This window comes from Herpailurus yagouaroundi, unplaced genomic scaffold, assembly GCF_014898765.1.
Source record: "Herpailurus yagouaroundi ecotype Mexico unplaced genomic scaffold, PumYag 192, whole genome shotgun sequence".
Lineage (NCBI taxonomy): Eukaryota > Metazoa > Chordata > Mammalia > Carnivora > Felidae > Herpailurus > Herpailurus yagouaroundi.
Genome location: NW_024412423.1, coordinates 3,257,949 through 3,271,287, shown reverse-complemented (window position 1 = coordinate 3,271,287; position 13,339 = coordinate 3,257,949). Strand labels below are relative to the sequence as shown.

The window sequence follows — 13,339 nt, the reverse complement described above, 5'->3', positions numbered from 1 at the left end:
GGCGCCCCCCAGGGGTCCTATTCTTAATCCCAAAGATCACGGTAAGTTCTAGCTCTGTTTAGTAACTATTTCTCAAAAGAGTATTTTTCTTGAATCTGTGCATTTTAAAAGGTACCTCTGTTTGTCTGGCACAACATTTAGGTTGAAATATTAGGGAGGTACTGATCTCTTTCTGGGCTTCTACCCATCAGGAACATTTTCATCCAACCAGTTCTTTTAAAAAGCAAGAGGTGGTTGTAACCTGTCTGGCAACAGTGCAGGGGGGGTCAGGGGGAGGTTGGAAGAGGTGCTGAATTCTGCACCTTGTATTCCATTTGTTTTCCCCATGTTCTCCATTTCCCTGGAGAGAGGCAAAATGCCAGAAGGCTAAGGTGAACCTTGTCTTTTGCAAGCTTGCTTGGCATTTTTGGCTGTGAACTACAGGAAGGGCATGTTTCCACTGCTCAGTGTCCAAGCAGACCTATTCTTCTGCCCTTTCCGAGTGACTCAGCAAACTGTTAGCATGCTTTAATGAGCTGACAGTCTATGTTGTCATGATTTTGTGGGTTAATTTGAGTACACTGCATTTCAAATTTTTTTTTCAATGTTTTTTTATTTATTTTTGGGACAGAGAGAGACAGAGCATGAACGGGGGAGGGGCAGAGAGAGAGGGAGACACAGAATCGGAAACAGGCTCCAGGCTCTGAGCCATCAGCCCAGAGCCTGACGCGGGGCTGGAACTCACAGACCGCGAGATCGTGACCTGGCTGAAGTCGGACGCTTAACCGACTGCGCCACCCAGGTGCCCCTAGTACACTGCATTTCAAACGGATGGGACAAACCTAAACGATACAAGTGTTTTAATGACACGGCTGAGACCTACTGTGGTTGATGGAAGGTATGAATACTTCCTAGTAATATTCAAGCACTTACTTTTGTGATTAGCTCTTCATCAATTTCTGGACATTGATAAAGGCCCAGCCACGGACAAGTTCGTCCTTCCTTGCTCATGCTACAGGTTCTGATGACCCAGAGCTTCCCCTTAAGCTTGTTGTTAATGACTTACTCTAAGAAATTGATCCATTGAATTCTTTTGAGTGATGGATAAAGGCTGTTTCACAAAGAGCAGGCTGCTGGGGGGTTGGGTGGAGGAAGACCACTTTTTAAGAAAGGCACTGTGGTAGGGAAGAGAGAGCCACGAACTGGACTTGAGAAAGGGTTCTAAGTTCTTGACTTTGGACTAACCAAGTGAAGTCAAGGGGATGAGCTAACCCTTGCAGGACTTTAGTTTTCTCTTCCCTACATGAGAAGAGTACAGAGAATTATCACTCAAGTCTGTTTCAGGCCTTAGACTTTCAATAAGGAAGAGTCTTAAAATTACATGACAACTATGATCCCAAGGAAGTATCTGTATTTTTTGACTTTGAGCACCGAAAGCATCAGGTTTGGTAGCTGACGGTGAATCTTTTTCACGCTGCTGAAAAGGTTTCTTTTTGAGGGAAATTGCTAGAACCCATTTGAAGAAAACGACGCTCTCCTAAAACTGCTTTTAGCACTGACTTTGGTCTATAATGCACTTTCTCTGGACATTCATCAGAGCCTGCACAGAGAGCATGCATTCTGAAACCAGTGGAAAAATGAAACGTCAGGTGCTGAGCACCAGCAGAGCATCTGAGAAACAGCACCACTATCCGCAGTGAAGTTCAAAGGTGTTCCAGTTAAATTCTTTGCTCTTCATTCTCATGGAAACACATTTCTCTTCTTTACAGGGGTAGGGAATGCTTTTCCATTTGGTCCTCATGTTCTTTTCAGAGGTAACGATGCTATATAAGTGGCTAACGGTTGAGGACATTGCTTTTATTTTTTATTCATTTTTTAAATGAAAGTTTGTTTGTTTGTTTGTTTGTTTATTGAGAGAGAGAGAGAGAGAGAGAGAATCCCAAGCAGGTTCTATACTGTCAGTACAGAGCCCAACATGGGGCTCATACTCACAAACCGTGAGATCATGACCTGAGCTGAAATCAAGATTGGAGCACTCAACTGACTTGAGCCCCCCAGGCACCCTGAGGACCTTGCTTTCAAAGGGAGAGGGGTGGGAAGTTACTGGCCAACACTGACTGGGGTTGGAATAGGGTCCTTCCACACTAGGAAGCAGAAGGGCCAGTTAAGCGAGGTCTCAGCTCTCTGAACAGCTTTACCACCTGGAAGAAGGCAAGGGGGCTGGGTGGCCGCCCCCTCCCTGATTTTATCAGCTCAAGACACAGAGGAGGAAGCTAGAAAACTTGGTAAAAACAGGTGGGACCATAACACAGCAGTTGAACATAGTAACGTTTGCAAGAGAACAAAACAATTGATTTCACTTTGGATTCCCGTCCGCACACAGCAAACGCCAAATGACCCAAGTCCTTAAATCTTGAACAAGGCGATTCATTGCTTGTCATCGGTGTATTTTATATGATTGTTTTTCCTCTTTGGGATGGCAGGGGAATGGCTGAAGGGGAGTAGGGAACCTCAATTTCTGAATTCATGGGGTGAGTGAAACCCCCAAGTTCTTTGTTGCAGGGTTCACATGCACAAAATGCTCATTGTAGTTGACAGGCTAAAAAATGAACATGATTCCTCGTCTGAAAATGAAATCCCTACAGCTGCTTTTAAAAACTGTGAAACACAGGCACTTATGTTGAAACATTTCCCTTTCTAACTCTCTAATAGGTGGTGAAACCCAGGAAGAAAACTCTGGAAGCATCCCATCTGCTGCTTTTTCAAAGTAGCGGTCACAAGACGTGTCCAAAAGTAGAAATATGTGCTCTCTGCTTACTGGTCACATGTGTCTGGAATATGTTTTTCTGGTCTGTCTTTGGGTTGGAAGGGACAGGGTGGAAAGCACCTCAGTGTTTCACAAGCTCAAACAATGGGGAACTATCTGTTACATGACCATGACAGAAAACTTATAGGGGAAACTGGAGAAGAAAAGTTGCCTTGGAGGGAAAGTTTCCTCTGCTTATGTACTTAAGAATGCTGCCATGATGTCTAACAGTGTAAACCTAGAGCTCTGTCCTGCCCTTCGAGGGCATTTATAGACTCTCAGAGGACAGGGGTATTGTCACTAACCTTTGTGTCTCCCTAGCTCAGGGCTTCAGACATAGGTTGCGCTAAGTATTTGGTACCATAGTGTATACATTGTATCATAAGAACTCCTTTTTTTTTTTTTTTTTTTAGTATTTTTATTATTTATTTTTGAGAGAGAGAGAGAGAGAGAGAGAGTGCATGAGCAGGGGAGGGCAGAGAGAGAGGGAGACACAGAATCTGAAGCAGGCCCCAGGCTCTGAGCTGTCAGCACAGAGCCTGATGCAGGGTTTGAACCCATGTACCATGAGATCATAACCTGAGTTGAAGGCAATCACTCAAACGACTGAGCCACCCAGGCACCCTGCATCATAAATTCTAATCATGAGCCACAGATACATATTTATTGACCACAGGACCTTCTTTAAAAAAAAAAAAAATTAATGTTTATTTATTTTTGAGGGACATCATGAGCAGGGGAGGGGCAGAGAGAGAGGGGGAGACACAGAATCTGAAACAGGCTCCAGACTCTGAGCTGTCAGCACAGAGCCTGATGCAGGGCTTGAACTCACAGATCGTGAGATTATGACCTGAGCCAAAGTCAGACGCCCAATCGACTCAGCTACCCAGGTGCCCCGACCAAAGGACCCTCTTGATAAGAAGGGTATACAGGTTACAGAAGAGACGTAAGATCTAACTACGTCTTCCCTAATTTCCATTTACTAATTCAAATTTATGAAGTGTCTACCATATGCTAGAGCCCATGATGGTTGTTATGCGGGATCACAGATCTAGCCCTCAAAAATTAGTAGCTGTAGTGATTCTTGTGCCAATTAATGAGCCAACAACTCTGTGCAATACTTTCCTAATGTCAAGAAACAAGGAGAGTGAGGGGAAGGTTCTTTCTTAGCAGGAAACTTCTCCCCTCCCATCATCCCTTCCTCCACAGCCAGGGAAAAAAGGAAAACATGAACATTTGCTCTGCCTGACTCATGCTCCATTGCAATTAAAATCTTTCATCAGAAACATTTTGAAAGGCATCATAATAATCAGTTATGTTGAGAAAACAAAAGCCCTAAAAGCAATAATACTATTAAAGATAACAGTACTTACCCAGATGCCTTAAAACCACCTTTGCAGTTAAAAAAGTCATGAAATGTTCTATCGCTGACGTTTACAGGTGGTGATGAAATACTAAAGCCAGAGGTCGTAAGGTAAAATATATTTTTAAGTGTAATAATACTTGATAAACCACAAAAGCACTTAAAAGCTGACTGACTTTTCACTGAAACTTTGCCTTGCTCAAACCTATACAGATACACATTAGAGCACTGTTTTAAAGAGTACTTTGTTTATAGTTTTCCTTTGCTTTTGACTCTTCTGTTATTTAATTGATTTTTTTGTTTGTTTGTTTGGTCCAGTTTCCCCTTGCCTCTCCCTTCAGACTTATTTTGGTGCAATGCTTCCATTCTTATCAGATTTAAGAGAAGGGACATAACCTCTGACTTAAGAAGCAAGAGTTTTCCACCTCTCGTTCTTGTAACTGTGGTAAAATGGGTAAAATGTTGCTTCACAGGCTGTGGGCGATGCCTCTAGGCTGCCGGGGACAAACACAGACAACACTTCTAAACCTGGACACTAGGACCACATGCCGCCCAGGCCCTCTTGAGAACAGATACCTGGGGCTGGGTGAGTGCTATAGCTTTGGAACAGGGCAAGGTCAAGCGATCCAGTCACTTTGCTTTCTCACCCTCGGGGCTGTGTCTCCAAGCACCATGTAAAAGCTCCAGAGACTCAATCCTCCAGAATTTCTGTTCGCTTGTTAAGAGATACGTAGGACAAAAAATTATATAACTGCATAATGGTGTTCTTATTATGGATCTTATTGAGAATTCTTAACAGGATTGGAAACACCCACAGTGGACATTAATATGTATAATTATCCTTTGTGGTACATCTAGCTACTTTAAAAATTACGTCTGGGCTCTCAGAATTGCTTGTTTTCAAGTTTCCTTCCAAAATGAAAGTGTGCAGAGGGCCAAACTCCAGGATTTCTTCTTGGTTCAGATGCGACTGAGGAGTAATAACATTTCCAAAAGATATAGCACAGTATCTATGCTATAGTATCTCTGGAAGGGTGATAAATTGCAAATCTATTAAGTTGCTGGTCCCATCTTACTAAAAGCCCAGTGACAGGTTATTGTCCTTAGGCTAATGATTTCATTTTGAAATCATTAGATTATCCTGGGTACGTGGCCACTTCTGAATTGTAGAGTGGCATGTTAAACTTTTGGAATTGCATAGAACAATCTCCCTTAATAGACTGTGCAAGGCATAATGTGCTGTACTTTCACACATGGTATTTCATGTGGCTGATGTTGTCCAACAGAGAAACGATTTCTATGTGAAATTGTTCCTCTGAAAACTTGTGCACAGTGAATAATTTTTCATGGAAACTGTTCAGTTCAGTTACGAAACACAATGGGAGGCTTGGAAAGTTACATTTCTTCTCAGAAGCATAATCAATCGTTTAACACTCACACTGCTTTTTTTTTTTTTTTTTTTTTTTTACAGTCATGTTCAGATTTCAGAATGTCTATCATCATTACCTCTGTTGACCATGAGAAAAAAAGGATTTCTTCTGCCGCACTGCTTCAGGGGATAGTGGTAGTTTTGGTAAGGAGCACCCTTGACCTTGTATTTTTAAGCTTCGTCTTGGTAAGTATGTATGGTGTTTAGGTGCTTGTTTATTCTCTATTATGTCCCAGAATCATTCATGAATGATCATTCAGATTTTAGAACTCTTTTGAAATTGTAGTTGACATACAACATGACGTTAGTTGCATGTGTACAACATAGTGACTTGACAGTTCTACATGTTACAACATGCTCAGCCTAAGTACAGTTACATCTTTACATCACTGTACGAAGTTGTTCCAAGAATACGGAATCTACTCCTGATGCTGTACTGTTCCTCCCTGTGACTTGATTATTTTATAACTGGAAGTTGGTGTGTCTTAATCCCCTTCAACTGTTTTGCCCATCCCATACCCCACACCTCTCTGGCAACCATCAGTTGGTTCTGGGTATTTAAAAGCTTGGTTTTTTTAGTCTGTGTCTTTTTTTTTTTTTTTTTTTACTTTGTTTATTCATTTGTTTCTTAACTTATACATATGAGTAAAATCATATGGAATATGTATTTGTCTGACTTATTTCACTTAGCATTATACTCTCTGGCTTCATCCATATCGTTGCAAACGGCAACATTTCACTCTTTTTATGGTTGAGTAATATTCCATTGTGTGTATCTGTATCGCATCTTCTTTATCCATTCATCCATTGATTGAAACTTACATTGCTTCCATATCTTAACTATTTTAAATAATGCAATAAATATAGGGGTTTATATACCCTTTCTAATTAGTGTTTTACTCTTCAATACCCAGAGCTGGGTTGTATAGTATTTCTATTTTTAATTTTTTTTTTTTTAGGAATGACTATATTGTTTTTCATAGTGGCTGCACCAGTTTACATTCCCACCAACAGTGCACAAGGGTTCCCTTTTCTCCACATCTTTGCCAACACTTGTTATATATTGTCTTTCTGATACTGTTTTGATTTGGATTTCCCTAATGATGTGGAATGTTGAACATCTTTTCAAGTGCCTGTTGGTTATCTGTATGTCTTCTTTGGAAACTTTCTGTTCAGGTTCTCTATCCATTTTTTAAAAAATGCTTATTTATTTTGAGAGAGAGAGCAGAAAGACTGCATGCACATGAGTAAGGGGGGGGGCCCCCCCCCGGGGCAGAGATCCCCAAGCAGACTCTGCACTATCAGTGCAGAGGCCGATGTGGGACTTGAACTCACAAACTGTGAGATCATGACCTAAGCCAAAATTAAGAGTCAGAAGCTTAACTGACTGAGCCACCCAGACACCCCTCTCTATCCATTTTTTTTTTTAATTTTTTAACGTTTATTTATTATTTTTGGGACAGAGAGAGACAGAGCATGAACGGGGGAGGGGCAGAGAGAGAGGGAGACACAGAATCGGAAACAGGCTCCAGGCTCTGAGCCATCAGCCCAGAGCCCGACGCGGGGCTCGAACTCACGGACCGCGAGATCGTGACCTGGCTGAAGTCGGACGCTCAACCGACTGCGCCACCCAGGCGCCCCTCTATCCATTTTTTAATTGGGTTATTTGTTCTTTTTGATGTTGAGTTGTAGGAGTTCTTTAAATATCTTGAATATTAACCCCGTATTGATATATCTATCATTTGCAAATGTATTCTCCCATTCAGTAAGTAGATTGCCTTTTTATTTTGTTGGTGGATGATCCTTTTAATGTATTGTTGAATGTGCTTTGCTCATATTTTGCTGAGGATTTTTATATCTATGTTCATCAGGAATATTGGTCTGTAGTTTTCTATTTTTTGTAGTGTCTTTAGTTTTGGAATCAGGGTAGTGATGGCCTCGTAGAATGAATGTGGAAGCATTCTTTCATCTTCTAACCTTTTGGGATAGTGTGAGAAGGAGAAGTGTTAGCTCTTCTTTAAATGTTTGGTAGAATTCACCTGTGAAGCCATTTGGTCTTGGACATTTGTTGGCAGTTTATTAGTAGTAGTAGTTGGCATGGGTTTGGTATGGGATGACTTTTATTACTAGGAATTGGTGTGTTCATATTTTCTACTTTCTGATTCAGTCTTCGAAGATGCTATGTTTCTAAGAATTTATCCATTTCTTCTAGATTGTCCAATTTGTTGACATATAATTTTTTGTAGTAGTCTCTCATAATCCTTTTCATTTCTGTGGTGTTAATTATTTCTCCTCTTTTATTTCTGATTTTATATACTTGAGTCCTTGCTCTTTTTTTTTTTTTCATGAAGACTCTGGTTAAAAGCTTATCAATTTTCTTTACCTGTTCAGTGAATCAGCTCTTAGTTTCATTGATCCTTTCTATTCTTTTTTAGTCTCTATTTATTTTGGCTCTGATTTTTATTATTTCTTTCCCTCTACTAACTTTGGGCATAGTTTATTCTTTTTTCTAGTTTATTTAAATGTAAGTTTCAATTATGTATTTATTATTTTTCTTGTTTCTTGAAGTAGGCCTGTATTGTTATGAATTGCCCTCTAAGAAATGCTTTTGCTGCATCCCTAATGCTTTGGACTGTTGTATTTCCATTGTCATTTGTCTAAAGGTATTTTTTTTTAATTTCCCCTTTTATTTCTTCATAGATCCACTGGTTATTTAGCAGCATGTTGTATAGCCTCCATGTATTTTTTCCAGCTTTTTTCTTGTAACGGATTTCTAGTTTCATAGTGTTGTGGCTGGAAAAGGTGCTTGATATCATTTCAATCTTCTTAAATTTATTGAGCCTTGTTTTGTGGCCTAATATGTGATCTTTCCTGGAGAATGTTCCATACACACTCGAGAAGAACATGTATTCTTGCTGTTTTGGGATGGAATGTTCTGTATATACCTGTTAAGTCCATCTGGTCTAATGTGTGTTCAAAGCCACTATTTCCTGGTTGATTCTGTTTGGAATGATCTATCCATTGATGTAAGTGAAGTGTTAAAGTCTCCTACTATTATTGTATTACAGTCAATTTTTCTTTTTTTGTCTGTTAATATTTGCTTATGTATTTCGGTTGGGTATATAGATATTTACAATTGTTATATCCTCACTGTTGGCCTGATCCCTTTATCATTATGTAGCACCTTTCTTGGTCTCTGGTTACAGTCTTGGTTTAAAGTCTATTTTGCCTGAGATAAGTATTGCTACTCCAGATTTTTTTCACCTTCCATTGGCGTAGAATATCTTTTTCTATTCCTTCACTCTCAGTTTGTATGTGTCCCTGTGTCTGAAGTGAGTCTCTTGTAGGCAGCACAGAGATGGGTCCTATTTTCCTATCTATTTAGTCACCTTGTGTCTTTTGACTGGATCATTTAGTCCACTTTCATTTGAAGTAATTGTTGACAGGTATGTACTTATTGCCATTTTGTTGTTTTCTGGTTGTTTCTGTAGTTCTTCTGTTTCTTTCTTCTCTTGATCTCTCCTGGTTTGATAACTTTCTGTAGTTTTGTGTTAGGATTCTGTTTCTTTTGTGTAAACTTATTACTTACTGGTGTTTGGCCTGTGGTTACAACAAAGTGCATATATAATATCCAATGTGTATAACAGTCTATATTAAGTTGAGGGTTGCTGAAGTTCGCAGACATTCTAAAAGCACTACCTTTCTATTTGCCACTCATGTTCTATGTGTATGACATCATATTTTACATCTTTAGTGTATCCCTTAACTAATTTTTGTATAATGTAACTGATTTTACTACTTTTGCCTTTTCCCCTTCATACTAGCTTTGTAAGTGACTGATGCACTACCTTTACTTCATATATGCTTTTGCCAGTGAAATTTTTTCCTTTCATAATTTTGTTAAGACCCTTCTTTCCCACTTAAAGAAGTCCCTTTAACATTTCTTTTAAGGATGATTGAGTGGTAATGAACTCCTTTAGCTTTTGTTTGTCTGGGAAACTCTTTCTGTCTCCTTCAATTCTGAATAATAAACTAGCTGTGTACAATATTCTTGATTGTAGGTTTTTTCCCTTCAGCAATTTTAATAGATCACATGCCACTCCCTTCTCACCTGCAGAGTCTGCTAAAAACTCAGCTGATAGCTTTATGGAGTTTCCCTTGTACATAACTAGTTGCTTTTCTCTCATTACTTTTAAGATTCTCTGTTTAACTTTTGCCATTTTAATTATTTTGTGTTGCAGTATGGATGTCTTTGGATTCATCTTGTGTGGGGTTCTCTGTGCTTCCTGGACCTCTTTCTTTTGGAACATATTCCTCTGTGCCTTCATTTTGTCTCACTCTCCATGTTTGTTACAATGTATTAGGTAGATCAGCTAAGTCTCCTGGTCTCAGAAGTCAGGTATCCTGTGGGGCCCACTTGTGCAGTCCACCCTGGTCAGCAGAACCAGGTACTTCAGGGGTGTCTGCTGTGTGGGTTGCATGTGCCCTCCTGTTGTGCCTGGGCTGGACTGCTCTGGGCCTACTGGCAGGTGAGGCTGGTCCCCATCCCTGGGGCAGTAGTTGGTTCAGGGGAATGCTCGCCAGGTGCGGTGAGGTGAACAGTGCTAGCAAGGACGATGGAGAGTACCAAAATTGGCTCCTACAAAGTCTAGCCAACCCAGGCTGCAGGAGAGAAAAAAAAAAAAATTGTATCCACCAGCACTTCCATTCCTGGACAAGTTCCTACCCATTCTTGCCTCTCCAGCACATACCCTAAAATTATTCAATAAATTTCCTTCATGTATAATCTAGGTGCTTTCCAGTCTGTTGTCTGTGCTGGGTCTTGGATTGAGAGGGACTGAGAGATACAGTGCACTGGCCCTTTAAGAGCAGAGTCTCAGAGGCCTGTAGGCCCCCATGTCTTTCAGAGGTAAGCCCTGTCAACTTTTGAATTCTGAATGTATGGGGACTCACCTTTCTGTTGAAGGTCCCCAGTAACAGGGGATGCCCCATTATGTGATGTTTGCTGCTTTTGTGCCTTAGGTAGGATCCCTGTACCTGTGACCTCCGTCCATCCTATGGGTCGCCATGCAGGCAATTTGGTTCTCAGGTCCATCTTCGCTGCTTCTCCATGTACCTTTTTCTTTTAAGTCTTCAGTTGTGGAAGATCTGTTTTGTTAGTGTTCAGGTCGTTTTCAGAGTCAGTTGCATTATCTGTAGTTGTAGCCTTGGTATATCCATAGGAAGAGGTGAGCTCAGGACCCTACTATTCTGGTATTTTAGAATTTTTATTTAAAAACTTAAAATTAAAAGTAGGGTCATTTAGAAATTCCATAAATAACCAAATGGAATCAAGTTCCAAGTAAATGGTACTCATTAAGTTGAAGAGGACTATAAAAGGGCTATTATTTTCATATATTGTATTGACTATAATAATGAAATGGGTATCATAAATGAGAAATTGATGTTTGGTTCTAATGACGTTTTAACATTTGTACCTGCACTTAATGACATTTTGCCTATAAAAATCAGGCTGTCAGCAAGACTTCTTGGAGTGCCTTGGTCCGAAGTAATACTGCAAAGTAGCTAAACTTTTAAGGAGGCGTAATAAAATAAGAGAATTAATAAAGCATCATGGAGAATGTGAATTTTGAATTTACAATAATACTTCTTATGAAAAAGCTTTCTATAAACAGATTCCCTATAGATAATGAGTCAAGCTAAAGTATACAAGAACTTGTGACAGAAGAGCTGTAAGATCAGAAAACATGATCCACTTGGGGAAATGAGTCCCATTCATAAAAACGAATGGAAGTCATCTAGATCCACAGCCCTCCAAAAGGGGCCAAGAATGGGCTTGGGGGGGTGGGGTCATAAGCAACATAAGCAGAACACAAGCCAAGTTTTCTGCCCCAAGTACGGGAAACAAAAAAACAGTTCTTATATCTGATTTGCTGAAGGAAGAGTACCAGAAAAGCTTACAATTTCCTGAGTCCTGGAGTTTGGTATTTCAGTTCTATATCCTCAGCAGTTAACACAGAACTCCAACAATATTAGGCGAACTGCAACTCTAATAGGTATGCTATATATTTTGTTAAATAATTACATTTTATTCCCAGGAAGATTATGATAAATTCAGTATATATGAAGAATACCCACTATGAGGACTGTCCCGGGCTCCAAATCCTTGGGGAATAACAAACCAAAGCAGCAGTTCTCACTGTGGGCAATTTTGTCCCAGCCATGTCTAGAGACATATTTTTGGTTGTCACAAATCAGAGAAAATGCTACTGGCATCTACCAAGGATGCCGCTAACCAGTCAACAATGTACAAGGACATCTGCACAACAGAGAACTATCCAGTCCCAAAGGTCAATGGTGCTGAGGCTGAGTGGTGTTGAGCTAAAGTAATTAAATTATAAAACCAACCTGGAATGGCTCCCAACTGAACCTGGGAGACCTGTACAAATCTCACAGATTTTAACATCATAGTCTGTTCAGTAAGTAGGATATGGAATATTGATGTCCCAAAGTAAATCTAAAGAAATGGCATCTTACCTTCTTAAGATAAAACTAAGTACCTGCTTAGGAAATGCGGGGAAATCTGCCTCAATGTGCTAACTTGGTTCTTCTAATTTGTGATCCTGTCCCAGCTTTTGGTGTTGTTGCTGAAAAGATTTACATGCAGATGTATGGGCTATATGGTGTTTTAATGGAATTTTCTACCTCAGTGTGGCATTCAGTTAATTCTTATGAAATTTATAAGGTATGATCTTCATGATAAAATTGTTTGGATACACAGGGGACTTTTTGGGAAGAGTTCTTTTGATAAAGTAAAGTTCTTTTGACTCTCAATACGAACCGTACAGTATGAAATGCATCCAAAATCCACAAAACATCTGTTACGATTTTGGATTATATGTGGACTAATAGCTCTGAATTTATGGCTCTCCTTGTGCTTCTCTGTAACATTCACCAATGTTCATGAGTTTGGAGAGCGAATTCCGGAGTTGAGAGAAAGCTGTGCAGAGTAGAAGACATTCTAAAGGGGCACCTCCAGGCCAAAAGCATGATATCTGCAATCGAGTGGCTGAGATCACCTAGACTATATGTGGACCTTCCAAATGCAATAAAGTCTCACAATAGTGTCTGGTGGTAAGACTTAGAAAATAGCAAGGCAAATGGAATCCATGCTTACATTTTGTAAATACTGTCCTTATACATAAATAGGCACATTGAAATGACAGAGCTATTAGGAAGTATTTACCAACTGAACCATGATTACTTTTATGTATGCAACCAAAATCAAAAGTGAGTAAAAACAGGGGTGCCTGGGTGGCTCAGTCTGTTGAGCGTCCGACCTCAGCTCAGGTCATGATCTTGCTGCTTGTGGGTTCGAGTCCCACATCAGGCTCTGTGTTGACAACTCAGAACCTGGAGCCTGCTTCAGATTCTGTGTCTCCCTTTCTCTCTGCCCCTCCCCCCATCTCAAAAATAAATAAACATTAAAAAAAATTTTTTTTTAAGTGCGTAAAACCACTGAAAATTGGAACTCTCCTTGAACCAGCCATGGATTCTTTTATGGGTACAGTTACCAAATGACAATGTGTTTTGTTATTTGGATGACAGCCCGATTGGATTCTCCTTTGAGTTATGTTAGCAACATGACACTGCTAAAAAAGGATTTTTAGCTTTATTTCTGACCTTGTATTTTGGTCTCTCAAGTGACTAGGAAGAGAGGCTAAACATTTGGCAGGAGTGGGAGAAGAAGCTTTGTCCTCTT

General features: G+C 40.0%; 1 protein-coding gene across 2 annotated transcripts in view; it reads right to left on the bottom strand.

Moving 5' to 3' along the window:
* Positions 1-13,339, bottom strand: part of KCNN2 (potassium calcium-activated channel subfamily N member 2) — a 477,937-nt gene that overhangs the window by 10,157 nt on the left and 454,441 nt on the right. The gene's annotated exons all lie outside the window — the stretch shown is intronic.